Source organism: Bos javanicus, chromosome X (genome assembly GCF_032452875.1).
Source record: "Bos javanicus breed banteng chromosome X, ARS-OSU_banteng_1.0, whole genome shotgun sequence".
Taxonomy (NCBI): Eukaryota; Metazoa; Chordata; class Mammalia; order Artiodactyla; family Bovidae; genus Bos; species Bos javanicus.
This window is the reverse complement of record NC_083897.1, coordinates 121,694,027-121,720,042: the sequence shown is the minus strand read 5'-3', so window position 1 is coordinate 121,720,042 and position 26,016 is coordinate 121,694,027. Positions and strand designations below refer to the sequence as shown.

Below are 26,016 nucleotides of genomic sequence, written 5' to 3'. Positions count from 1 at the left end.
GAAATAGAGGAAAACAATAGAATGGGAAAGAATGGAGATCTCTTCAAGAAAATTAGAGATACCAAGGAACATTTCATGCAAAGATGGGCTCAAAAAAGGACAGAAATGGTATGGACCTAACAGAAGCAGAAGATATTAAGAAGAGGTGGCAAGAATACACAGAAGAACTGTATTAAAAAAATCCTCATAACCCAGATAATCAGGATGGTGTGATCACTCACCTAGAGCCAGACATCCTAGAATGTGAAGTCAAGTGGGCCTTAGAAAGCATCACTACAAACAAAGCTAGTGGAGGTGATGGAATTCCAGTTGAGCTATTTCAAATCCTGGAAGATGATGCTGTGGAAGTGCTGCACTCAATATGCCAGCAAATCTGGAAAACTCAGCAGTGGCCACCAGACTGGAAAAGGTCATTTTCATTATAATCCCAAAGAAAGGCAATGCCAAAGAATGTTCAAACTACCACACAATTGCACTCATCTCACATGCTAGTAAAGTAATGCTTAAAATTCTCCAAGCCAGGCTTCAGCAATACGTGAATCATGAACTTCCAGATGTTCAAGCTGGCTTTAGAAAAGGCAGAGGAGCCAGAGATCAAATTGCCAACATCTGCTGGATCATGGAAAAAGGAAGAGAGTTCCAGAAAAACATCTATTTCTGCTTTATTGACTATGCCAAAGACTTTGACTGTGTGGATCACAATAAACTGTGGAAAAGTCTGAAAGAGATGGGAATACCAGACCGCCTGACCTGCCTCTTGAGAAACCTGTATGCAGGTCAGGAAGCAACAGTTAGAACTGGACATGGAACAACAGACTGGTTCCAAATAGGAAAAGGAGTTCATCAAGGCTGTATATTGTCACCCTGCTTATTTGACTTCTATGCAGAGTCCATCATGAGAAACGCTGGGCTGGAAGAAGCACAAGCTAGAATCAAGATTGCCAGGAGAAATATCAATAACCTCAGATATGCAGATGATACCACTCTATGGTAGAAAGTGAAGAGGAACTAAAGAGGCTCCTGATGAAAGTGAAAGAGGAGAGTGAAAAAATTGGCTTAAAGCTCAACATTCAGAAAACTAAGATCATGGCATTTGGTCCCATCACTTCATGGAAAATAGATGGGAAACAGTGGAAACAGTGGCTGACTTTATTTTTGGGGGCTCCAAAATCACTGCAGATGGTGATTACAGCCATAAAATTAAAAGACACTTACTCCTTGGAAGCAAAGTTATAACCAACCTAGACAGCATATTGAAAAGCAGAGACATTACTTTGCTGGCAAAGGTCCATCTAGTCAAGGCTATGGTTTTTCCAATGGTCATGTATGAATGTGAGAGTTGGACTATAAAGAAAGCTGAGCCCCGAAGGACTGATGCTTTTGAACTATGGTATTGAAGAAGACTCTTGAGAGTCCCATGGACTGCCAGGAGATCCAACCAGTCCATCCTAAATGAGATCAGTCCTGGGTAGGACTGATGTTGCAGCTGAAACTCCAATACTTTGGCCACCTGATGTGAAGAGCTGACTCATTTGAAAAGACCCTGATGCTGGGAAAGATTGGGGGCAGGAGAAGGGGATGACAGAGGATGAGTTGGTTGGATGGCATCACCAACTCAATGGACATGGTTTTGGGTGGACTCCAGGAGTGGTGATGGACAGGGAGGCCTGGTGTGCTGCGGTTCATGGGGTCTCAAAGAGCCAGACACCACTAGCAACTGAACTGAACTGATATTGAAGAGATGCTTGCAATTCATGTCAACTTTCAATCTATGAATATCTTTTGTAAAACTGAGACTGCATAACATAATTTATAAGCATGAATGCCTCATTAATTATGAATTGTGATTGTAACAGCAGCTCAGTAGAAAGATATGGTTGTAAATTTGTTCAATAATTAGTAGAACTAAAAAGTGAGGATTTCAGAGCTGGAACATCCATCAGTTGAATTTAGCACAACCAAGAGACGTTAAAATAAATACTTGCAAATGATAAGTGATTTACCCAAAGTCATAAAGGTAAGTTAATAGTAGAAGAAAATTTTAAGTCCAATTCTTCACTTTTTTTTATATTGGACAATACTACATTGTCATGCCCTTCTCCAGGGGATCTTCCCAACCCAGGGATTGAACCCGAGTCTCCTGTGTCTCCTGCATTGGCAGGCGGATTCTTTACCACTGAGTACCCAGGAAGCAATAACCATGCTCAGTAGGGGCCAAAATCATAATATTTGAGGAGGTTTGAGGAAATACTAAGATAATTGAAAAATTAGTACAAGTGGTTTGGAATAAAATACCTCAAAATCTCTTGGACATGGATTGTAACATAATACATTCTAACACATTTGCCTCTGATGTTCTTCCTACTGAGAAAAAGGAACTTATGCAGACAGCACATAAACTGTAGTGTTGAGGGGGACAAATAAAATTTCTAACAAGGTTTGGTTGGGCACTGGGTCAGACAATCTGAAGATGCCCAAGATCACTAACCTTAAAGGAAATCTAAGTTATTGGGAGAATGCCATAATCTGAAACACTGAGACACAGTTCCGAGAGAACTATTGATTCTTGGCTTTCAGGCAATGCATTTGTTTAAGACTAAATGTGCAGGCTATACCACAGAACACCAAATTACCTTGGAGTTGCTGCCTCGGCACTGGCCCGACAGCTAATAGAGACAAGCTTGCATTTTCTCCTGAAGTCTTCTATCTTCCTTTAGTGTCGTTGAATGAGGGCCGCTGGAGTGTCAGAGAAAATATTTATTGCTCTTCCATATGTCACCGCTCTCCTGCCAGTGACATGTGTACTCATCAGTCAAACGGAAACTACCCACCATATTTGATTTACTGCAGTTGAAGGAGATCTGTTTTTGGGTTCCTATAACATAAACCATTTTGCTAGAGATTAATGCTCTGATTTGCATGCAGCTCATGGGCGTTACATCATTAGTTTTCATGATATATCAGGACTAAATGTAAGAAATGCAACTCTTTTTCCTCTGTGGGGTCCTGCTCTTTTCCTTTCCCCACCCTCACCTTTTCATTAACTTTCCTCTTGTTGTTCAGTAAAGCATTATTTACTTTGTGTTTTCTCGGGACCTGGTAGAAGATTAAATGATTAAGCTTTAGTGATATGGAAACCATGAATAAAGTCCCTCTTGAGAAGACAGAAAATGAATAGCAACAAACTTCTAATCTTGCCAATGGACTTTAAGCAAACATATGCTGATGAATCTGCAGAAAAAGAAAATTGACTTTTCTTACTGACATCTCTGTTCCATTTATATTCTGTGAGACATGTGGAGTAGGAAGGTTTTCACAGCTTTCAGAGTTGCTCAGTTTGAAGAAAGTTTTCTAATACACTATAATTCTACTGCATAGATTTTAAAATCTGTACTAAGTGACGTTTCTGTGCTCTGAGTCAAGAAAGTTCTATAGGTGCATAATTGAATCTACTTTGATGGCCACACCTGATGGCCACATTGCTCTCTGGGATGATGGTAAGATAAATGACTACAGCTCCTTGCATTTAGGTGCAGCTTTAGAAGTGGGAAAAAAGCCATTGAGCTATTTCTTCCATATCCCTACATCTTCAAGAAAGCCCCTGAAGCATATAAAAATCTGTTAGTGCTCCTCCAAAGAGAATATTTTTCTAAGTAAAATAAGAAAGAATTTTGTTGTAATATACAAAAGGGGACTCTTGCATTTTTCAAAATATAGCTAATATAAAGATGTCACAGAGTTTAAAGTTAGGCGAGGGAATGATGCGGATCTTGAACTTGTATCTATAGGAAACACTCTAAGTACTTAGACATGAGAGCAGATATCCATGATCAGAATGTCTCCAGTGGTCTAACAATATTTCACTGCCTGACTTCACACAGATATATATTGAACTTATGACTGACACCGGACTAAGGGCCACCATCATATGTCCAATGAACCATGTACTGAACAAGCTGTCTGTTAGGGCTCCACGAATGTTATTCTTGTTGACATAGGTCTTTACCTGAATTTTTTACCCCTTGCATGTGCCACCTATGGAAGCTTAAGTAACCTTGCTTGAAATCTCTGGTAATGAATTAGGTCCTAGGGTGTTGTGTGTGATTCTAGAAGTCTTCTGAGTCATCTTCAGTATATTCTGTTTTGCCTTAGGCCATCAGGAATTGGCTTACATCCACTATATTGTTTGGACAATAGGCAGTGAAGGAGTATTTAAGTGCTTGTTATCTTGAGTAGGACATACAGAGTTCAAATTTCCAGCTTCATGGTTATTATCGCAGTGATTTTGAATAAAGTATTCAATCTTTCTAATCCTCTGTTTCTTCTAAGATTTGGTTGATAAAATATGTGAAACGGCAAAGTCTCTGGCAGCTAGAAATTGCTAATAAACAGTAGCTATTGTTATTAATAATATTTAGCCTCTAGAAATTTCCCAGTGGCAGACCGTAACTGCTGTTTGAGCCCCCTCTGAACTATTTAAATGCAAATGGGAAGTGAGAGACTTGAGGGCAAGATGGAGAGACTATTTACTTGGTGAATCAGAGTGTAGATACTTCTTCAAATTTGTTGGGAGCAATCCACATAGGCCAGAAAGGAAGCTTAGGGAACATCTACTAGGAAGCCTGAGGTACAGACTAGAATACTGGGCATGTGAAATTTCACTACTGTGTGTTGGAAATGGAGATACGTTAATCAAAATGACCTGAGCGAGCCACCGTCCTGCTGGGAGACCTACCACTACTATTGCAAGGAGTTTGGGCTAGACTGTATGTAGCTGGGTGTGTCTTGAGGGTGGGCACTGTATCATTCTGCTTTTTGGCCTTCTGTGATATTGATTCTACCAAGAGTTCATTAAGAATAAAGTAGCTAATCCCACTTGAACAGTGCTCTAAGTGGGAAATTCACTCCCTCTCAAATTTTTCCATTTATGACAATGTATAAAACAAAGAAGAAAGATGATATTGATAAAAAATGATATTGATAAAAATTTGATATTGATAAAAAAATTTCCCCACAATTTTCTACTGGAAAAGTGAATAATTTTGTATTAGCTCAGTTATTTATTCTGGAGAATGTGCAATAGCTTCTTCTTTTAAAGCTTTCTATGTATATTACCTTTTCAATCATGATAATTATGGAATCACTGAATACATATTTCATTTATAGTGGTGACACATTTCAGAGTTTCATGTGTGATCCTATTTATTCTGTTTGTTTTATACTTTCTTTCACAGCTGTGAAACAAATATGTGTACAATGATAATAGTTTGTCACCCTCTTATAGATATTTTACCAAGAAACAAACAAAAAATGCCACTGGAAATATCATAGAGAATCATAGCAAGCATTTTAATATAAGCAGCAGGAATTCCTTTGGACCACACAATCCTTTTCATAAGAATGTCCACTGAATAATTTAAATATATATGGAAACTAACCTTCAGCCTAAAACTTAGGTGATCAAGATTGCAATCTTAGAGTAAGTTTTATATCTCATGTCCACTTTCTAAGGTACACATACACAAGGTCACACAGTCATACACACAGCTGGGGCTTATATTCTAATTTCCCCCTCTTTTCTCTGCTGTTTTTGAGAGATTATCCTCTTCTATTTTGGAGAGATTAAACTATTAGGGTTAAATAGGCATCTTAGAAATAGACTGTCTCACTAATCATGATAAAAATCTTTAACCATTCCAACTCTGAAGGCTTTATTTAGTTTGATCTCTTTTTCTGTTTCACTAGCTTTTATGTTAAGAGTTTCTCATGATTCCAGGGGTATGCTTAATGCTCTTGTGAACCAATGAATTAAATTCTCCTGTAGCTTCTGACTACATTTAGGTATTTCCTTCAGAACAGCATGCTGTGGTCACTAGGGGGACTGTGTACCAGAGAGATGGACTGGGTTTCATTACCTGTATAAATGTTCCTCACCATTTGAATAACTCAGAGGGAAATGTAGCACCGCAATTGCTAGGGGTTTTGGTGGGATGTACAGTGGTACATGGGTGTGTATGTCTTGAGATTGGTTTGATGTGTGTCCTAGCAGTGGTGACAGTGCCATTTTTCATTTTACATGGTTTAAACCTAAACCCATATGAAATACAGCTATTTATCCAGTGCTGCCTTGATGAAGGAAAGGAAGTTCCTTACTTCATGAGCCACCTCTCTTTTGTATTGTATTCTGAACAAATTGGCTCTCTTAAACCATTAAGAAGTTCTTGTTGAAAAAAATAAAAATGAAGTAAAATGAATTTTCCACCTATGACTTATGACTTAGGCTTATAAGATTTAAAATATTTTAACAAACTTCCAGTTATAAAATAAATAGAGATGTATTGTATACCATGATGATTATAGTTAATAATGTTGTATTGTATATTTGAAAATAGATGAGAGAAATAGACCTTAAATTTTCTCATAATGTAACTGTATGGTGACAGATGTTAATTAGACTTAGTGTAGTGATCATTTTGCAATATATAGATAAATCGAATCATTATATTGTGTACCTGAAACTAATATAATATTATATTAGTCAATTATACCTCAATAAAAAAGGCAAGATAAGCATATAAAATATTGTAAGTGTTTTCCAGTTAGTCTTTCTTGATTCTTGGCAGAACTGCTTTCAGATCAGTTCAAGTAAATGGATATCCCTGATTTCAATACTATCTTCATGAAAGGGTTTGTTTTTCCAAGGGTCTCACCATGATTCTCTGGGGAATTGAATTTTACACATTTCCCTCAAGTGTCCTTCTCATTATTTCCTGTCTATTAATACTATAGGATTCCAACATGTAATTTTAGGCTCTTTTTGATTTCTTATTTCCCTAATTTCAAACTTGTTTTGACACCCAGCCAGGTCTTAATTCTTTCTTTGTTTCCAGAATCCAGATCATGTTAATAGATTCAGTGTTTGTCAGGCCTGTTCCTTGGCCACTTACCTCCCTTATTCTAGCCTCCCAAAGGTGAGAATTTACCGTTTCAATCAATAGTAAGTGAAGTGAAAGTCGCTCAGTCATGTTCGACTCTTTGTGACCCTATGGACTACACAGTCCATGGAATTCTTCAGGCCAGAATACTGGAGTGGGTAGCCTTTCTCTTCTCCAGGAGATCCTTCCAACCCAGGGATTGAACCCAGGTCTCCCACACTGCATGTGGATTCTTTACCAACTGAGCTATCAGAGAAGCCCCCAGTAGTAAAGACTGTGGTAAAAACAGGATTTGCTGTGAATCTGGCTTGCTGTAAATCTATACAAAGTTTTCTGTGTAGTGCCTTTTGTAATAGAGAAAGTTACGGCCTTTTTGAGTGCCATCCATTCATTGATCCATCTACCCATCAAAAAGAAAAGATCTTCTTATAATGATTTTATTTACTCTGTAAATAATAGCCAAGACGCACATACATATATACACATGCAAGCATATCATCTAAAAGCTTATATAGTATGAACCTGGGATGAATAACTCTTCCTGATTGTTCTGTACACTCTGACATTAAGTGTGCTTTAAGTTGATGTTTATTGATAATACTCTTAAAAACTGAAAAGTGAAAAAGATTTTTGTCATGAAAGATGGTGCATTATCTTCCTAAATTGAAAGCATTGACTTCTCAGTTGGAAGTCAGTGACGCTTGGACCAGTTTTTTTTTTAACAGATTGTAGGATTAAATCTTACAAGTAGATTTATTTCTCTGTGGATAAAACAAATAAGAATGTGCTATTCAGTCTCTCACTTTTCAATTTTATGGGCCTGCTAGGCAATTATTAATGGATTAGGGAAAAGGCAAGCTAAATAAAATAAATTCTTCAATTGTTACCAGTACTTTACTTGATACCAAGTATATTCAAAGGTAACCAGTGATGGGAAAATAAGTTTGAAGTGCTAAAGGAGACAGGGATGATACAAGTAAAGTAAATCTTTTTTCAAATGCAAAGGAAAGTTAAAGGGCTAAAAGATAAACAGGAATCAAAACCGAGAAGAACAGGACCCACAACAGGACCAGATCAAATTTCTAAATTATATTACTACAGGTGAATTGATCTATTTCACATGGGAGGTGGAAGTGCTCAATATGCACACAGGGCTGGGAAATGTGGCTGTCTGCACCAAAGAGGCTGGGAAACCTTGTGACTCACGGGGAATTAGGTAGAAAACAGAGAAGTCTTATCTTAATAAAGAGGAATAAGAAAACCTAGCTGGAGCTCTGCTCTGGTCCTGCCAAACAACTCTTAAAAAGAAAATCTGAAAAAAAATCAAACTATTCCAAGAACTTAATGGCATCCTATAGCACAGATGAAAAATATTACAGGTATAGAAGAATATCCAGCACCCAAAAAGGTAAAACTCGAAATATCTATAATACAATCAAAATTTACCAAGCATGCAAAGTGGTAGGAAAATAAGACCCATGATGAGGAGATAAATCAAAACTGACCCTGAATTGACACAGATATCTGCCATATTAGTATGCACATATATGTGATTGGTAGATGTCCTTTTAGATGACATTCTGTGCCTTTCAGTGAGTCAGTTCAGTCACTCAGTCATGTTCAACTCTTTGCGACCCCATGGACTGCAGCACACCAGGCTTCTCTGTCCATCACCAATTCCCGGAGCTTACTCAAATTCATGTTCATTGAATCAGTGATGCCATCCAACCATCTCATTCTCTGTCATCCCCTTCTCCTCCTGCCTTCAATCTTTCCCAGCATCAGGGTCTTTTCCAAATAGTCCGTTCTTCGCATCAGGTGGCCAAAGTATTTGAGTTTCAGTTTCAGCACCAGTCCTTCCAATGAATATTCAGGACTGGTTTCCTTTAGGATGGACTGGTTTTGATTTCCTTGCAGTCCAAGAGACTCTCAAGAGGCTTCTCCAACACCACAGTTCAAAAGCATCAATTCTTTGGTGCTCAGGTTTCTTTATATTCCAACTCTCACAACCATACATGACTACTGGAAAAACCATAGCTTTGACTAGACAGACCTTTGTCAGCAAAGTAATGTCTCTGCTTTTTAATATGCTATCTAGGTTTGTCATAGCCTTTTCTTCCAAGGAGCAAGTGTTTTTTAATTTCATGGCTGCAATCACCATCTGCAGTGATTTTGGAGCCCAGAAAAATAAAGTCAGCCACTATTTCCACTGTTTCCCCCTCTATTTGCCGTGAAGTGATGGAACCAGATGCCATGATCTTAGTTTTTGGAATGTTGAGTTTCAAGCCAACTTTTTCATTCTCCTCTTTCAGTTTCATCAAGAGGCTCTTTAATTCTTCACTTTCTGCCATAAGGGTGGTATCATCTGCATATCTGAGGTTACTGATATTTCTTCTGGCAGTCTTGATTCCAGCTTTTGATTCCAATCTTGATTCTATGCCTTTCAGTTCAGTTCAGTCGCTCAGTTGTGTCTGACTCTTTGCGACCCCATGAATTGCGGCATACCAGGCCTCCCTGTCCATCACCAACTCCTGGAATTCACTCAAACTCATGTCCATCGAGTCGGTGATGCCATCCAGCCATCTCATCCTCTGTCGTCCCCTTCTCCTCCTGCCCTCAATCCTTCCCAGCATCAGAGTCTTTTCCAATGAGTCAACTGTTTGCACGAGGTGGCCAAAACAGTGGAGTTTCAGTTTTAGCATCAGTACTTCCAATGAACACCTAGGACTGATCTCCTTTAGGATGGACTGGTTGGACCTCCTTGCAGTCCAAGGGACTCTCAAGAGTCTTCTTCAACACCACAGTTCAAAATCATCAATTCTCGGTGCTCAGCTTTCTTCACAGTCCAACTCTCTCATCCATACATGACCACTGGAAAAACCATAGCCTTGACTAGACGGAACTTTGTTGGCAAAGTAATGACTCTGCTTTTGAATATGCTATCTAGGTTGGTCATAACTTTCCTTCCAAGGAGTAAGTGTCTTTTAATTTCATGGCTGCAATCACCATCTGCAGTGATTTTGGAGCCCCCCAAAATAAAGTCTGACACTGTTTCCACTGTTTCCCCATCTATTTCCCATGAAGTGATGGGACCAGATGCCATGATCTTAGTTTTCTGAATGTTGAACGTTACGCCAACTTTTTCACTCTCCTTTTTCACTTTCATCAAGAGGCTTTTTAGTTCCTCTTCACTTTCTGCCATAAGGGTGGTCTCATCTGCATATCTGAGGTTATTGGTATTTCTCCCAGCAATCTTGATTCCAGCTTGTGCTTCTCCCAGCCCAGCATTTCTCATGATGTACTCTGCATAAAGGTAAATAAGCAGGGTGACAATATACAGCCTTGATGTACTCCTTTTCCTTTTGGAACCAGTCTGTTGTTCCATGTCCAGTTCTAACTGTTGCTTCCTGACCTACATACAGGTTTCTCAAGAGGCAGGTCAGGTGGTCTGGTATTCCCATCTCTTTCAGAATTTTCCACAGTTTATTGTGATCCACACAGTCAAAGGCTTTGGCATAGTCAGTAAAGCACAAGCATATACATGTGCCAACAGTAACTGAATATACTGAGTCTTAGTTATCTGAGGGCTGATCATCAAAAGCTCCTCTTTAGGTATTCTATAGAAAAACAAAAGTCATTGCAATATTAAAGTATCTGCGAATGGATAAAGAATTACACATATATGGCCTTCATTATGTTGAAGTATATTCTTTCTATATCAATTGTTGAGAGATTTTATCACAAGTAGCTGTTGAGTTTTGTCAAATGCCTTTTCTGCATTAGATGATCATATGATTTTTATCTCATTCTATTAATGTGTTAGAGCACATATACTTATGTGCATATATTACACCATCCTTGCATCCCAGGATGACTCCTACTTGATCATAATATACAATCTTTTAAATATATTTTTAAATTAAATATGCTAGTAGTTTGTTGACAGTCTTTGCATCTGTATGCACCAGGGATATTGGCTTGTCAGGTTTTTCTTGTTGTTGCTTGTGATGTTTTCCTGTAGTGTTCTTATGTGGCTTTGGTATCAGGGTACGATACATTGGGGAGTATTCCCTCCTCTTCAGTTATTTTTTTTTGAAGAGTTTGAGAAGGATAGACAGTCCTAATAATTTAGAAATGTATACATCTATTAAATTGTTATGTTTTATATCTTCAACTTGCATAGTGCAATATGACAATTATATCTCAAAACTGGTGAAAAGAGAGTTATGCCATTGTCTCTTACCCCACAAATCCTTCTCTGCTTAACAGTAGTGTCTCTTAGGTTAGTCTTCCCCTCACTGTCATAAACTTCAAAAATATACTGAAATCACAATTCAAAACAACTGTAAAAAATCTTTAGAAATGAATGACTTGAATAATTAAGGATTAATAAAGTATACTGAAAATAAGGATAAAGCTCTCAAATATTTCTATATATTATGAGGAGTCAAGGGGCAGTTTTGAACCTTCCATATATTCTATGATTTTAATTGAATTTTGACAACTTCTGTTATTTTTGTGTGTGTCATGGTATATTTTCTATATTTTCTCCTTTATCTCTTTTTGGATTTTTGTTGGATTTACTGAATTTGTCTGTTTCTTTCCTTCTCCTGGGTTTTCAAATTTTAATTTTTTATTCTATCCCAATTTTCTAATATTCTAATTTTTATATTTCTGTGATTTGCTCTTAAGTTTTCAAATATTTAACTTATGATTTTCCAATAAATCTGTACTTAAAACTTTACAGCAGACAAGACAAAAAGAACATGGTTAAATTATTGTCTACTTTTCCCCCTTATCATTTAAAATTCTAATGCAGTCATTATTTAGAATTTAAGTTCTGGATTTTTATAAGCATGATATTTTGCAATAAATTCTTAAATTTAACAGTTCCTGATTTTTTTTTTTACTTTGTTTACCATTACTTCTTGTCCTCATCCCTTATTTCTAATTTTCTTTTCTTTTTTGTTGGAATACATCTTTTATTTGCTCTTTCAGAATGTGTTCTTTAATGGTAATAATTTTGAGTTCTTTATTTTTTTGTAACTTAAAACTTTTTGTGTTGGGGTGTAGCTGATTAACAATGTTGTGGTAGTTTCAGGTTGACAGTGAAGGGACGCAGCCATACATATATGTGTATCCATTCTCCCCCCAATCCCCCAAACCCTGTCCTATCCAGGCTGGGACATAACACTGAGCAGAGTTTGATGTGCTATACAGTAGGTCTTTGTTGGTTATCCATTATAAATGTAGCAGTGTGTATATGACCTTCCCCAAATCCCTAACTATCCCTTCTCCCCAGCAACCATAAGTTCATTTTCTAAGTTTGTGAGTTCTTTCTGTTTTGTAAGTAAGGTGATTTGTATAATTTCTTTTTAGATTCCACATATAAGGGATGTTATATGGTATTTCTCCTTATCTGACTCTTACTTCACTCAGTATCACATTCTCTAGGTCCGTCCATGTTGCTGCAAATGGCATTATTTCATTCTTTTTAATGTCTGAGTTAATATTCCATTGTATATATGTACCACATCTTCATCCATTCCTCGATGGACATTTAAGTTGCTTTCATATCTTGGCTATTGTAAACAGTGCTGCAATGAACATTGGGATGCATGTATCATTTTGGATCATGTTTTTCTCTGAGTATATGCCCAGGAATGGGATTGTAGGATCATATGATAGCTCTCTTTTTAGTTTTTTAAGGCACCTCCAGACTGTTCAATTTTGACTTCTTGCATGTATTAAAATGTTTTTCTTTCTCTCACTCTTTAATGGCCATGTTCAAAGTTTTTCTCTTTTTATCTCTTAAAATTTTAAGCTTTCTTCACAGACTTTTTGTTTCAAATACTTCTGATTAGAAGCTTGATGTCCATTTTTTAAACATTTTATAAGTAATCTGGCTTTTCCTTGTAACTTCTATCTGAAGTTACACTCTAATGTGCCTAAGAATGGGTTTTAAAATCCTGCTTTACAGTGCAAGTTTTGGTTGTTTCAATGCCAAGTATAGTAAATATTTTCAGCTCAGAGAAATTCCTAAGCATTGTATTTTCTCTCACAATTCTTTCTTGTCTTTTTGGAAGTCCCACTAGATGGACATTGAAGGCTCTGAATTCATTCTGTGTTCTACTTAGCATTTTTCCCCCATACTTGTTAGTACATTATCACTTGCTGTATATTTTTGGATGACTCTGAGTGTTGTTTTCTAGAGTTTAAATTCAATATTTAACCATGTAAAATCCTTAATTCTGTATATATAATCATTGCATATTAGTGAATATTCTTATTTCAATGTAATTGAATATGGGTGAAGATATTTGATTAACTCTGGACATTTCTAGGCCTGTGCTCTTAAGTTTCCTTACCATTTTGCATGTTCTTTCTCTTTGTTTATCAGCCAGCCAGATGAACAGCCATTAGATGGTTGGAGACTGGATCCATGAGTCACCACCTGTAGGAGAACCTCCTGACCAGGACTTTGCATGAGAGAAATAAACATTGATTGGGTGAGCTACTGAGATTTGGGGGTTACTTCCTAAAGCAATTGGTGTTCATTAACTAATGCAGATATTATACCAAAATATCTACTATAATGCTGACATTTAATAGTACTAGATAAAAAATCTCGTAAAAATCTAACATAGTCTTACTTGCATCTCATTTCTTCTCATCTCATGGTTTCAAACTTCACTGTTATCAAGAACGATGCGAAGTTTGTCTACTTATCTATGCCTTTACTATAATTATCATTGTTATCATTCAGCACCCAAAACAATTCATTACTCATTATAAGTTTTCAGTAGCTACTTTAAAAATTAAGTAAGTTTATTCTGTATCTTAGGAATAGATTCCTAGACATATATATATCTATATATCTATCTATATATATATATATAATCAGTATTTCAAAAGATTTCCTTCATTTGGAATTTGAGCTTTTGTCATATTGTACATGTCACATACTTTTTAAAGGTACTCAAATTTTTAAAAAAAATTAACTCTCACCTCTTGAATTGTCCATAGTATGAAATTTCAATGTCCCGTAAGTTAGGTCAAGGTGACAAAACATTTAAACATACTTATTGTTGATCAAAATCATACTTATTCTAGTTCACATTTAATATGCTGCAAAATATAGAGCAAAATTCATAACATAAAATATACTAAGTACAGTGACAGATATCATGAAAATGCTAATGAACAGTACAATGATATTGGGTGATTATAGTAATACCTGTATTGGACAGGATAGACTGCCACAGCAGAGGGAGGGAGAGCTGGGAGGTCACACTTTCTCTTACTAAGTAACTTACCTCTTGTCACCTTACACTTCATTGGTTGGAGCTATTTCCCTGGCCACACCTACTTCAAGACAGCTGGGAAGTCAGCCTCCCAGGAGTCAAAGGAGGAGAGGAGAACCAGTTATGGGTGAGTACTAACAATGTGTCCAAAATAACTAAATTTATTGAATACACAGCATGTACATTATTACATGTAATTTTCAAAGCTACTTATATTGTACCTACTTTTTAAAAATTACATATTTATTTTTTTATTGAGTTGGGACATGTGGTATCTTTTTGTTGCAGCATGTGAACTCTTAGTTGCAATATGTGGGATCTAGTTCCCTGACCGAGGATTGAACCCAGGTCCCCTGCATTGGGAGCATGGAGTTTTAGCTGCTGGACCAGCAGGTAAGTCTCTGTACCTGCTTTTAATATCGCCACTTTCCAGATGATAAAACTGAACAGTAAAATGTTAAATGACTCACATATAGTTTGAATTATTAAGACGATGTCTGTATTAATTTAAGGACCGGGTTTTTATTCTACCTCCCAACAATAAATAGTTATGTTGGTATTTTCCCAACTGATGGATTTCCCAATTATCAGAGACATTTTAGGGAGATTGAAATGACCAAACTAACTCCCTATTTATACCTTTCCCAGCCCCCATGGTTGAGTCAGGGACCAGAGCCCTCAGGTTCAAGCCACCCTTCTGCTGACTGTGAGACTAATCTTTATGTTAGGACAGAGTGGAACAAGAGAATACACACCACCAACAGGGTCAGCCCTGTGCAAACTCTCCTCTTCTAAGGAGTACTGTTTTGTTTTGTTCATGTGTCCAAACATCTTGCTTTCACTGTAAGTCTAAACAATATGGCCTGTGCTGGCTGTCCAACCTGGGCTTAATTCCAGGTTCTAACACTTACTAGCTATATGACTTTGGAAAAATTACTTTATGTTTCCAGATTTTTCACCTGTAAAATGAAAGTAACAATGATAATTATTATTGTTGTTAAAGCTGACATTTATTGGGTACTTGCTATATTGCTTCCACTGTGCTAAGTGCTTTAGGATGAATTATCTCATTTAATCCCCTAATCATTTCCCTGAAATAGGTACTGTTAACCTGCATATATTGTACATAAGAAATTACATAATATGCCCACAATTAAATAGCTAATAAGTGACATAAGAGTCAAACCTAGAATTCACTAACTCCAGAAGCACAGTCATTGCTTCTAAAAATTTTTATTAACATTAAAATTATATATATGTTTACTTATTTCCTCCCATTGCCCCCAGTAACTTGATTTTGTTCAGAATTTTTTTTTGTTTAAATTTGTACTAGTTCAACTGTACTCAAGTCACAAGCTTAAGACCCAGTCTGGTATCCCACTGTAGCATCTTGCTTGCTTCCCATGAGCACAGTCCATTTTCTGAGTCCCTCCATCACTTATAAGGATTTTCTAGCTCTTTATCCACTGGATTGAATGTTTAGATATCTCCTGCCTTGAACATCTCCCTTTCCAACCCTTTTTTTGTTTTTATTGAAGAATAGTTGAACTACAATGTTGTATAACTTACCGTGGTACAGCAAAGTGACTCAATTATACACGTATATACATTCTTTTTCATATTCTTTTCCAATATGGCTTATCACAGGATATTAAATATAGTTCCCTGTGGTATACAGTAGGACCTTGCTGTTTATCTATTCTGTATATACTAGATTGCATTTTCTCAACCCCAACTTCAAATCCAACCTGCTGCACTTTGCTTCCCCCTGGCAATCACTTATTTGTTCTCTATGTCTCTACTTTTGTTGGAGAAGGAAATGGCAATCCACTCCAGCATTCTTGCCTGGAAAATCCCATGGACAGAGGAGCATGCCGGGCTATAGTTCATGGGGTCGCAAGAGTTGGACATGACTTAGCGCCTAAACCACCACCACCGCTTCTGTTTCATAGATAGGTTCATTTTATCATATTTTATATTCTACATATAAGTGATATCATATGGTATTTATCTTTCTGACTTAATTCACTTGGTATTATAATCTCTAGATCCACCAATGTTGCTGAAAATGGCATTGTTTCATTCTTTTTTATGGTGGAGTAGTATTCCATTTTATACGTGCACCACATCTTCTTTGTCTGTTTATCTTTGTCTGTTTATGGGCATTTAGGTTGCTTCCATGGCTTGTTATTATGAATAGTGCTGCTGTGAACATAGGGGTGCAGGTATCTCTTTGAATTATAGTTTTGTCTGGATATATGTCCAGGGGTGGGATTGCTTGATCATTTTATAATTCTATTTTTAGTTTTGTGAGAAACCTCCATGCTGTTTTCCACAGTGGCTGCACCAACTTAGATTCCTACGAACAGTGTAGGAGGGTTCACTTTTCCCCACACCCTCCCCAGCATTTGTTATTTGTAGATTTTTTTTAATGATGACCATTCTAACTAGTGTGAGATGGTACCTCACTGTAGTTTTGGTTTGCATTTCTCTATAATAATTAGTGATGGTGAGCATCTTTTCCCTTGTCTATTGGCCATCTGTATCTTCTTTGGTAAAATGTGTCATTAGGTCTCCTGCCCACTTTACTATTGGGTTGTTGTTGTTGTTCTTGTTGTGTTTTATGAGCTGTTTATATATTTTGGAAATTGAGCCCTTCTTCGTCACATTGTTGGCAAGTATTTTCTCCCATTCTGTTGGTTGTCTTTTCATTTTACTTATGGTTCCTTTGTTGTGCAAACACTTGTAAGTTTAATTAGGTCCCATTTGTTGTCACTTTTATTTCTATTGCCTTGGAAGACAGCCCTAAGAAAACATTGGTACGGTTTATGTGAGAGAATGCTTTGCCTATTTTCTTTTCTAGGAGTTTTATAGTGTTATGTGTTATGTTTAAGTCTTTAAGCCATTTTGAGTTTATTTTTGTGTATGGTTCAAAGGTATGTTCTGACTTCATTGATTAACATTCAGCTGTTCAGCTTACCCAATGCCACTGACTGAGAGATTGTCTTTTTCCCATTGTACTATATATTCCTGCCTCCTTTGTCAAGGATTAATTGACTGTAGGTATGTGGCTTTATTTCTGGGTTTTCTTTTCTGTTCCATTGATCTCTATGTCTGTTTTTGTGCCAGTACCACACTGTTTTGATTACTGTAGCTTTGTATTTTTGTCTGAAGTCTGGGATGGTTATGTTTCCTTCTTTGTTTTTCTTCAGGATTCCTCTGGAAACTCTGAGTCTTTTATGGTCCCATATGAATTTTAGGATTATTTGTTCTAGTTCTGTGAATGGGCAATTTGACAGGTTCTATTCCCAATCTTTACTTGGCTGATTATTATGCACTCTATTGTCATTCAGTGATCTTTTCTGTTTTAAACATATCCATCCAAATAAACATTTACTAAATTCCAACTAAGAAAGATACTCGTAAATCAGAGACATATCCTGCTGTCAGTGAGCTCACACACTAGTTCAAGAGATAGGATGTGTGTAGAAATAACTATAGTGCAAGTAGGAAGTAAATTAATGCCTTAAGAGAGGCATAGATATCTGTGTGGTTGTTCAGAGAAAGAATAGTGGAGTTCTTTGAGTGCCTAAGATATACCAGATACTGTCACATGTCTTACTTCAATTCCTCATAACCCCATGAAGAAAGCATTGTCATACCTATTTTTCCAACTAAGGAAATTGAGGCACACAATTATGAAGTCATTTGCCCTAGAACATTGCACAGCTTGGACACAGTGCTTAATTGGTCTGAATACACCCCTTTTATTGAGTGCACATGTCTAATCTCCATACCCTCATCCTCTTCCATTCTGCCATTTGGTTGAAGCTATTCTAGACTTCCCAAGGAATTCAGTCTCTCCAACTTTACACCTCTTTACTTACCTTTCTCTGTTGATTTCTGATTGGAAAAGGAGAAGGAAAAAGCAGTGGGGATATGAGGGTAAGCAAGTTAATTAGAGATATGCATCCCTAGACTGTGTGAAATCCTGTTAATATTGTGATCCCATTAATTCTGAGTATTCCCCAGGGCTGGCCCAATATGAAACTAGTAAGTAGGGAAAGTTTACCTGTGGAGACTCTGATACCTGATATTTTACCCTTTTCCCACTGAAAGTGTATTACAGTGTTTGATTTGTCACTGCCTGTTTTCCAGGGCTCCCATGCTAGCTTGCCATGAGGAAAACTTATTCTTAAATGATGTTGGCCTCCTGCCCATGCAGACTATGAGTATGTGATTACCTCCCACCAGCCTTCACACAGGCTTATTTGGCATTGACTCTAGGGGGTTGAGTAGGAAAGGTAGAAATAAGGGGATGGTCTTGTAGGTTCAAAGACACCCTTTCTAAGCTTTAAGTGCTGATGATATGTTCTGTACCTTATTTGCTTCCCATGCTCCAACTTCTAGTTTTCTTGTACCTGCTTTCCCTGAATCTTAGACATATTTTGTTCTTCCTTTGTAACTACCACACATCTCCAAGTTACTGATTTTTTCCTTGGACTTTGCATGCCTAAACTGTTCCATCTTCCTTTGGAATATGCCCATGGACCATTAGTCTTAAGATGTTCGGTTGATGTCAATGATGTCAACTTAGTTTTTTGACAGACCAGGCTTTAGAGAAGTTGGAGCTTCCTAAAAGTAATTACTCTAGATTGTGGGTGTTGAAGAAAGTTCTTATTATTCTTGAGAGTCCTGTGATGGAGCAGTGAATAAATTATAAGTATTTGGAATATGCAGGCAGGTGTACAAATCTGGAAAACAACAGGGCATGGTGGTTAAGTAGGTGAACTTCTTTGTCACTCTGCATGGGATCAGATCTTGGCCCCAACATTTGATAGTGCATGGTCTTTGGAAAGTTACTTAACCTCACTATATTTTATTTATTAAACAAGAATATCAACCACAATACTGATATAATTTATCTTAGAGTGTTTCTTCCCTTTTTGAGGTGAGGAGTAAATGAGATGATACATACAAACTTCTTGGGTTAGATATGGTATATGTAAGCACTCAATAAATTTTGGATATAAAGGAAAATATACTTTTCTTAAAAATATTTTTCAATTTGGTTTCCATGGGAATTGTTTTTAAAGCTCTTAAGATGTTAATTTTACTTTAGAGTTGCATATATTGGTAACTTCAGGAAAAAGAGACAGGGATCTTAGACACTGAGACCCTTTTAAGGGTACTTTGGAGGAATTAACCATCTTCACAGCACAGCGACCCTTGAACAATGTATAATCCATGTATAACTTACAGTTGGCTTACGACATCAGGGTTCCTCAGCATCCACAGTTCAAACAACTATGGACCATGTAGTACTGTAGTATTTACTATTGAAAAATATCCACGTATAAGTGGACCCTGGGCAGTTCAAACCCACATTGTTCTAAGGTGAACTGTATCAATACAGTTGTTTATCTGAAAGCACAAAGATGCTTGAAAATATCTGCAATTTTAGTCTAAAATTGAAAAGTAAGATACTGTCTTCTGTTTTCTTGTGATATTTCAAAATATTTAGAAAACTTCAAAGTAGAGAAAAAGAGAATAGAGAAGAATAAGAGAATCAAGTGAGGTTCAACAAAGACCTATTATTTATTCAAGATTTAAATAGTGGGAAAAAAGAGAACTGCAAGAAACCAGGATGAGAATGATGAGGTCATTGCAAATTTAAAGTGGTAGGAATATTTCAAAATACTTGTGTATCAGGAAAGGAAGTGGTTTTTTTTTTTTTTTTTTTTTTTGAGGGAAGGGTATTTAAGGATCTCATTGTTCATATAGATATATTTTCTTTATATGAAGAGATAGTGCCAAATACTTCGATTTAAATATTAAAAATGATGAATTAAAGTTTATTTTTTCTGGTAATGTGTGTCTTAGAATTTGAGCTGGAAGTGCTTTCATTCAGATGCTTGTACAATACCCATAAACTCTAAAACTTTGCTCTAGCCATCAGAGATCATAGCTGAGTGCAATTCAAATTATGAGATCACTGAAAGCACTTTAAAATGTCACTAAACTCATTTCTTGAGCTGTTGGCTATCTACTGATGAAGACAACAATAGCCTCCCAATCTTATGGTGTATGCTTCTTAGCTCAGTTATTATGATATGGTCAGAAATATTGCCTGTTATTTTGGTGATGAGGTTTTTTGAAACATGAATTAATATTCTCACTTAATACATGGTAGAATTTCACTCCTGACTGTTTGGAATGCAATTTATTTAAACAATATCTTGAACTTTTTATTCTGTATTGGAGTATAGCTGATTATGGAGTAGGCAATGGCGCCCCACTCCAGTACTTTTGCCTAGAAAATCCCATGGGCGGAGGAGCCTGGTAGGCTGTAGTCCATGGGGTCGCTAGAGTTGGACATGACTGAGCGACTTCACTTTCACTTTTCACTTTCATGCACTGGAGAAGGAAATGGCAACCCACTCCAGTGTTCTTGCCTGGAGAATCCCAGGGACGGGAAGCCTGGTGGGCTGCCGTCTATGGGGTCGCACAGAGTCGGACACGACTGAAGCGACTTAGCAGCAGCAGCAGCATAGCTGATTAACAATGTTGTGATAGTTTCAGGTGAACAGGGAAGGGACTCAGCCATACATATACATGTATCCATTCTCCCCCTAACCCCCATCCCCTCCTGGATGCCACATAACATGGAGCAGAGTTCTATGTGCCATACAGTAAGTAGGTCCTTCTTGGTTATCCAATTTACTATGTCTATCCAAAACTCCTTATCTATCCCTTCCCCCTAGGAACTGTGAGTTTGTTCTCTAAGTCTGTGCTGTCCCTTTTCATAATTGTTCTGCCTTTATTAATTACAGATATGTAATTATTAATAAAAAGGACAGCACAGAGTCAGAGAATGAACTTGAGTTTCATAGGCTTCCCTGGTGGCTCAGATGGTAAAGAATCTGCCTGCAATGTGGGGAACCTGGGTTCGATCCTTGGGTCGAAAAGTTTCCCTGGAGAAGGGATAGGCTACTCACTCCAGTATTCTTGGGCTTCCCCAGTGACTCAGATAGTAAAGAATCCGCCTGCAATGTGGGAGACCTGGGTTCAATTCCTGAGTCAGAAAGATGCCCTGGAGGAGGGCATGGCAACCCTTTCCAGTATACTTGCCTGGAGAATTCTATGGACAGAGGAGCCCAGTGGGCTACAGTCCATGGGGTCACAAAGAGTCGGACACAACTAAACACAACACAGCAAACTTATGAAATGTGTCCTTTTACATATTATAATATACTTCAGTATAAATTTTAGGAAGGAGAAAATCTCTTGATCACCAGTTTACAAATTTTTTTGATATCCTAAAACATAATGAAGAACTTCCTGTTCAGAGGAAAACAAAACAAATTTTAGAATTGAGATCTAGAACAGACTTTGATGGTACCTTACACATTATACATAGTTGCTGAATAAATGTGTGTTGTTGAATCAATATGCTTTATTCTATTGTTGCGATTGCTTTAAAGCATAATGTTAACACTTCATAAGAAGTATTCACATTAAAACTAGGCATACCAAATCATGCTTAATAAAACTTAAAGGTTTTCCCTTGGACCATTGAGTGGTGCCTAATGTATCATTCTTTAAAAGATGGAAGGCTGATAATGCCTGTTAAAATGCGTATGTTCAATTTCAAAGGACATTGCTAACTCCCTGCTTTATCTCTATTAGTACTTTCTATTTGGCTTCAGTCCTCCTTTTAAATGGTATTCATTGAATTTATCAAAGACAGTAATTTGTTTATCATTACAATAATGCATTGCCCAAACAGATTGGTAGCTTGATATTGTTGTGTTTTATTTAACCATGAGGTATATGTCTTTTATAGTGAATGAATAATTTATTTCACTAAGGAAATATTTATTTTAGCAAATGTTATTTAAGGATGAGAGAGATTAATTTTAAATGCTGCAGATTTTGTTCTAAACAAATGGCTAAGTTTTTGAGCGAGGCCTGAGGGTAAAAATAGTATCTTATATGTACAGAAAGTTTTTAAAAAATTTAAAGTTTATATACAAATAAAGCACCCAATCACTGGAATACAATTTGATTGTCAGCTTTCAATTTAAGGATTAGTTAAGGGTTTTTTGAGGTTTAGCAGACTCTGTGTAGGTGTGTCCTTGGATGGATTCCATCAAAGTCTCATAATTGTGAAATGTTTGTGTTTTGATACTTTTTGTGGCTAACAGCACTAATCTATTTTATATTTATAATATTTTATATGGAAATATTTTATGCCTCATTTAAATACTAACCATAGATAAAGGTATGTGTGTGTGTGTGTATGATATATATATAAGTACACACATATGTATACAAAAATACAGTTTTTCTCATATTGACCAAGTAAATGTTTTTACTGAATGTTTTGTTTTCAACCCTTATTTCAGCATTGCATAGAAAAACATTTTTTTATTGGTGTATAATTGCTTCACAATGTTCTGTTGGTTTCTGCTATACAACATGAATCAGCTATTGTTTTTGTTGTTCATTTGCTCAGTCGTGTCCAACTCTTTGCAACCCCATGAACTGCAGCTCGCCAGCCTTCCTTGTTGTTCACTGTCTCCCAGAGTTTGCTCAGACTCATGTCCATTGAGTTGATGATGCCATCCAACCATCTCATCCTCTGTCGCCCCCTTCTCCTACTCTCAATCTTTCCCAGTATCAGGGTCTTTTCCAATGAGTCGGCTCCTCACATCAGGTGGCTAAAGTATTGGACCTTCAGCATCAGTCCTTCCAATGAATATTCAGAGTTGATTTCCTTCAGGATTGACTGGTTGGATCTCCTTGCAGTCCAAGGGACTCTAAAGAGTCGTCTCTAATGCTACAGTTTGAAAGCATCAGTTTGTCAGCGCTCAGCCTACTTTATGGTCCAACTCTCACATCCTACATGACTACTGGGAAAGCCATAGCTTTGACTATCAGCTATATGTGTACATATATCCCCTCCCTCTCAGACCTCCCTCCCACTCCCTCCCCACCCACCCTCTAGGTCATCACAGAGCACAGAGCTGAGCTCCCTGTGCTATATAGCAACTTCCCACTAGCTCTCTATCTTATACATGGTAGTAAATGTACGTCAGTGCTACTCTCTTAATTCCCTTCTTCAAGTCCCACCCTTCCCTTCCCCCCACCCCACGTCTAAAGTCTGTCACTACATCTGCATCTCTATTCCTGAAATTGAAAAAAGTATTTTCTGCCATCTTTTATGTTCAAATATAATTTATGTATTTTCTTCAAATCTAACTTACATGTGTCACCCTTTTGAATATTTTCTATTTCCCTGACTTGGAGGGGGCTCAGTTTTTTCCCCTTTTTTCTTAGAACTCTAACTCCATTTTCCCCATGAGCATCTCTCTGATAAAGGCTCATAGGCCCTCTTTAGATGCAGCCCCAGTGAAAAGTCTTGAGCTTGTTCTATATTATGAGAATGTCTTCTGTACCAATCCCAGGTGGCTCTAGAAGTCTTTGCTGAGGGAGGCTCTGGAGGGATGAGCTAGGGTTAAAAATCTAGTTGCACTTTAAAGACATGAAGCACCAGCATCAGAAAAAGTACACCAGGGAAAGCAGAATAAATGAGGGTTGCAAGGAAATAAAAGTTACAGGGGTTGAGACTTGGGCTACTGAGGTTTTCAAATGCAAACCTAGAAGTATTGGAACTCAGAGGATTGGGGCATTTTGGCAGAAAGGAATGAAGAAAAATGAATTTGAAACGACTCATGACTGATGACTATTTTTTGAAGGCACATTATAAGGAATATATAAAAGAAAGGGGTGTTGAATTATGTAAAAATTAGATTTTAGAAAGTACTGCTCTTTTAGTAACATGGAAACTTACATGACCATATGTAAAATAGATAGCCAATGGGAATTTGCTGTATGGCTCAGGAAACTCGAACAGGGGCTCTGTATCAACCTAGAGGGGTGGGATGAGGAGGGAGATGGGAGGGAGGTCCAAAAGGGAGGGGATATATGTACACCTATGACTGATTCATGTTGAGGTTTGGCAGAAAACAACAAAATTCTGTAAAGCAATTATCCTTCAATTAAAATATAAATTAAAAATAATATTTATAAAAAAGTACTACTCTTTTTAGTAATAGAAATCAAGTCAATCAAGTTCAGCAGAGAAGCTGGCATGTTTTTCAGTGCATCATGGATCGGAAACAATTTTAAAAAGTAAGTTGGATAGCTGTACATGGTCTTCATCATGGTCATCTTATATAGGGTCCAAGCAACAGGCAGTTTTCAAGTAGTAGAGAATATCTAAATTAAATATAGACTAGCTCCTCATGTTGCATTTATAATGATGATTAGTTAAAATGCGTAGGTATTTTGAAACATCACTTTAGAACTTAACCTGCTCTAACCTGTCCTCCATCTTGTCATGAGAAGACTCACTCAGTTCTTCATATCCTCTTCCCACAAGCAGGTGGGACTTTTGGTTACAATTTATGATCAGTTCTTACAATGATACGCATCTTAATGCTTGCTCTCTATTAATGTACAGGAAATGAAGGGAACTGCTTTCTCCAGGTTCAGCACTTTGATATGTTTCCAAAGAAAATAGCACATTTTCAAGATCTCCTCTCAGAGTGATCCTTAGTGCTGTAGTTAAATGAAAATTATGATCACGATGCTTAGTAAAAACCAAGCAATAATAATAATACCTATAATGAAATTTACATACTTGATACTTGATTTTTAAATTTACTTCTGTTTCTTGCTTCAGTTGTGTCCAACTCTTTGTGATCCCATGGACTGTAGCCCACCAGGCTTTTCTGTCCATGGGACTCTCTCTAGGCAAGAATACTGGAGTGGGCTGCCATTTCCTTCTCCAGGGGATCTTCCTGACCCAGGGATCGAACCTGCATCTCTTATGTCTCTTGCATTGGCAGGTGGGTTCTTTGCCACTAGCGACACCTGGGAAGCCCCAATAATGAAATTTACATACTTGATATTTGATTTTTAAATTTCCTTCTGTTTCTCCTATGTTTTTTGTTTAAGAATTATACTTTGGCAGATCTTCCATTATCCCTCATCAAGGTCACCAATTGTTTATGTTTTATTTTGCCCCCCTTTACTTTATCGTTCCCTCTTTCTGTAAGTGTATGCGTATATGTATAGGTATGCGTTATTTTCTGAATTTGGTTCAAGTGCTATCTCCCAGAATTCATAAATATAAAGTAACTGCATTTTTCTTTGTAATTCATAAGTAATTTGTGGAGTGATGCATTGAAGCTATAGAAATATCCTCTCTTTCATCATGTTATATCCATTAATTTCATTTCTCATTGATGACATTCTAACTGCATTATTCCTTTACATCTATTAGTTGGCATTCTATTGTACTATGAGGAAGAGCTTTTCCTTCTCCATTTGTTTATTTGCTCATTCATTATATTAATTTGCAAACATAGATTCTTATTTTCTTCAATGGGTTATAATCTTTTACTGTTATTGTTTATTTTAATGCTCAAATTTCCTCAGATTTGGCTTGTGTGAGTACCTTCTGGTTGGCTATTGCGTGCTTTAATGTGTTCTCATGATTTTTTAAGCATTTCATTATTCTGGGGGGCTCTTTGGTGGCTCAGTGATAAAAAACAACAACAACAACAACATCTGCCTGCCGATGCAGGAAACACGGGTTTGATCCCTGGGTCAGGAAGATCCCCTGGAGGAGGAAACGGCTAACCACTCCAGTATTCTTGCCTGGGAAATCCCATGGACAGAGGAGCCTGATGGGCTACAGTCTATAG

General features: G+C 37.1%; 1 long non-coding RNA gene across 2 annotated transcripts in view; it reads left to right on the top strand.

Moving 5' to 3' along the window:
* The window catches only part of LOC133241968 (uncharacterized), a 170,634-nt gene that overhangs the window by 68,662 nt on the left and 75,956 nt on the right, over positions 1-26,016 (top strand). The window contains exons 2-4 of one of the 2 annotated variants that reach the window (XR_009734730.1): positions 13,336-13,444; positions 14,283-14,366; positions 14,528-14,632. This is a non-coding gene — a long non-coding RNA (uncharacterized LOC133241968). Of the gene's footprint in view, positions 1-13,335; positions 14,367-14,527; positions 14,633-26,016 lie in introns of both variants that reach the window. The other variant, XR_009734729.1, reaches the window with a different exon arrangement.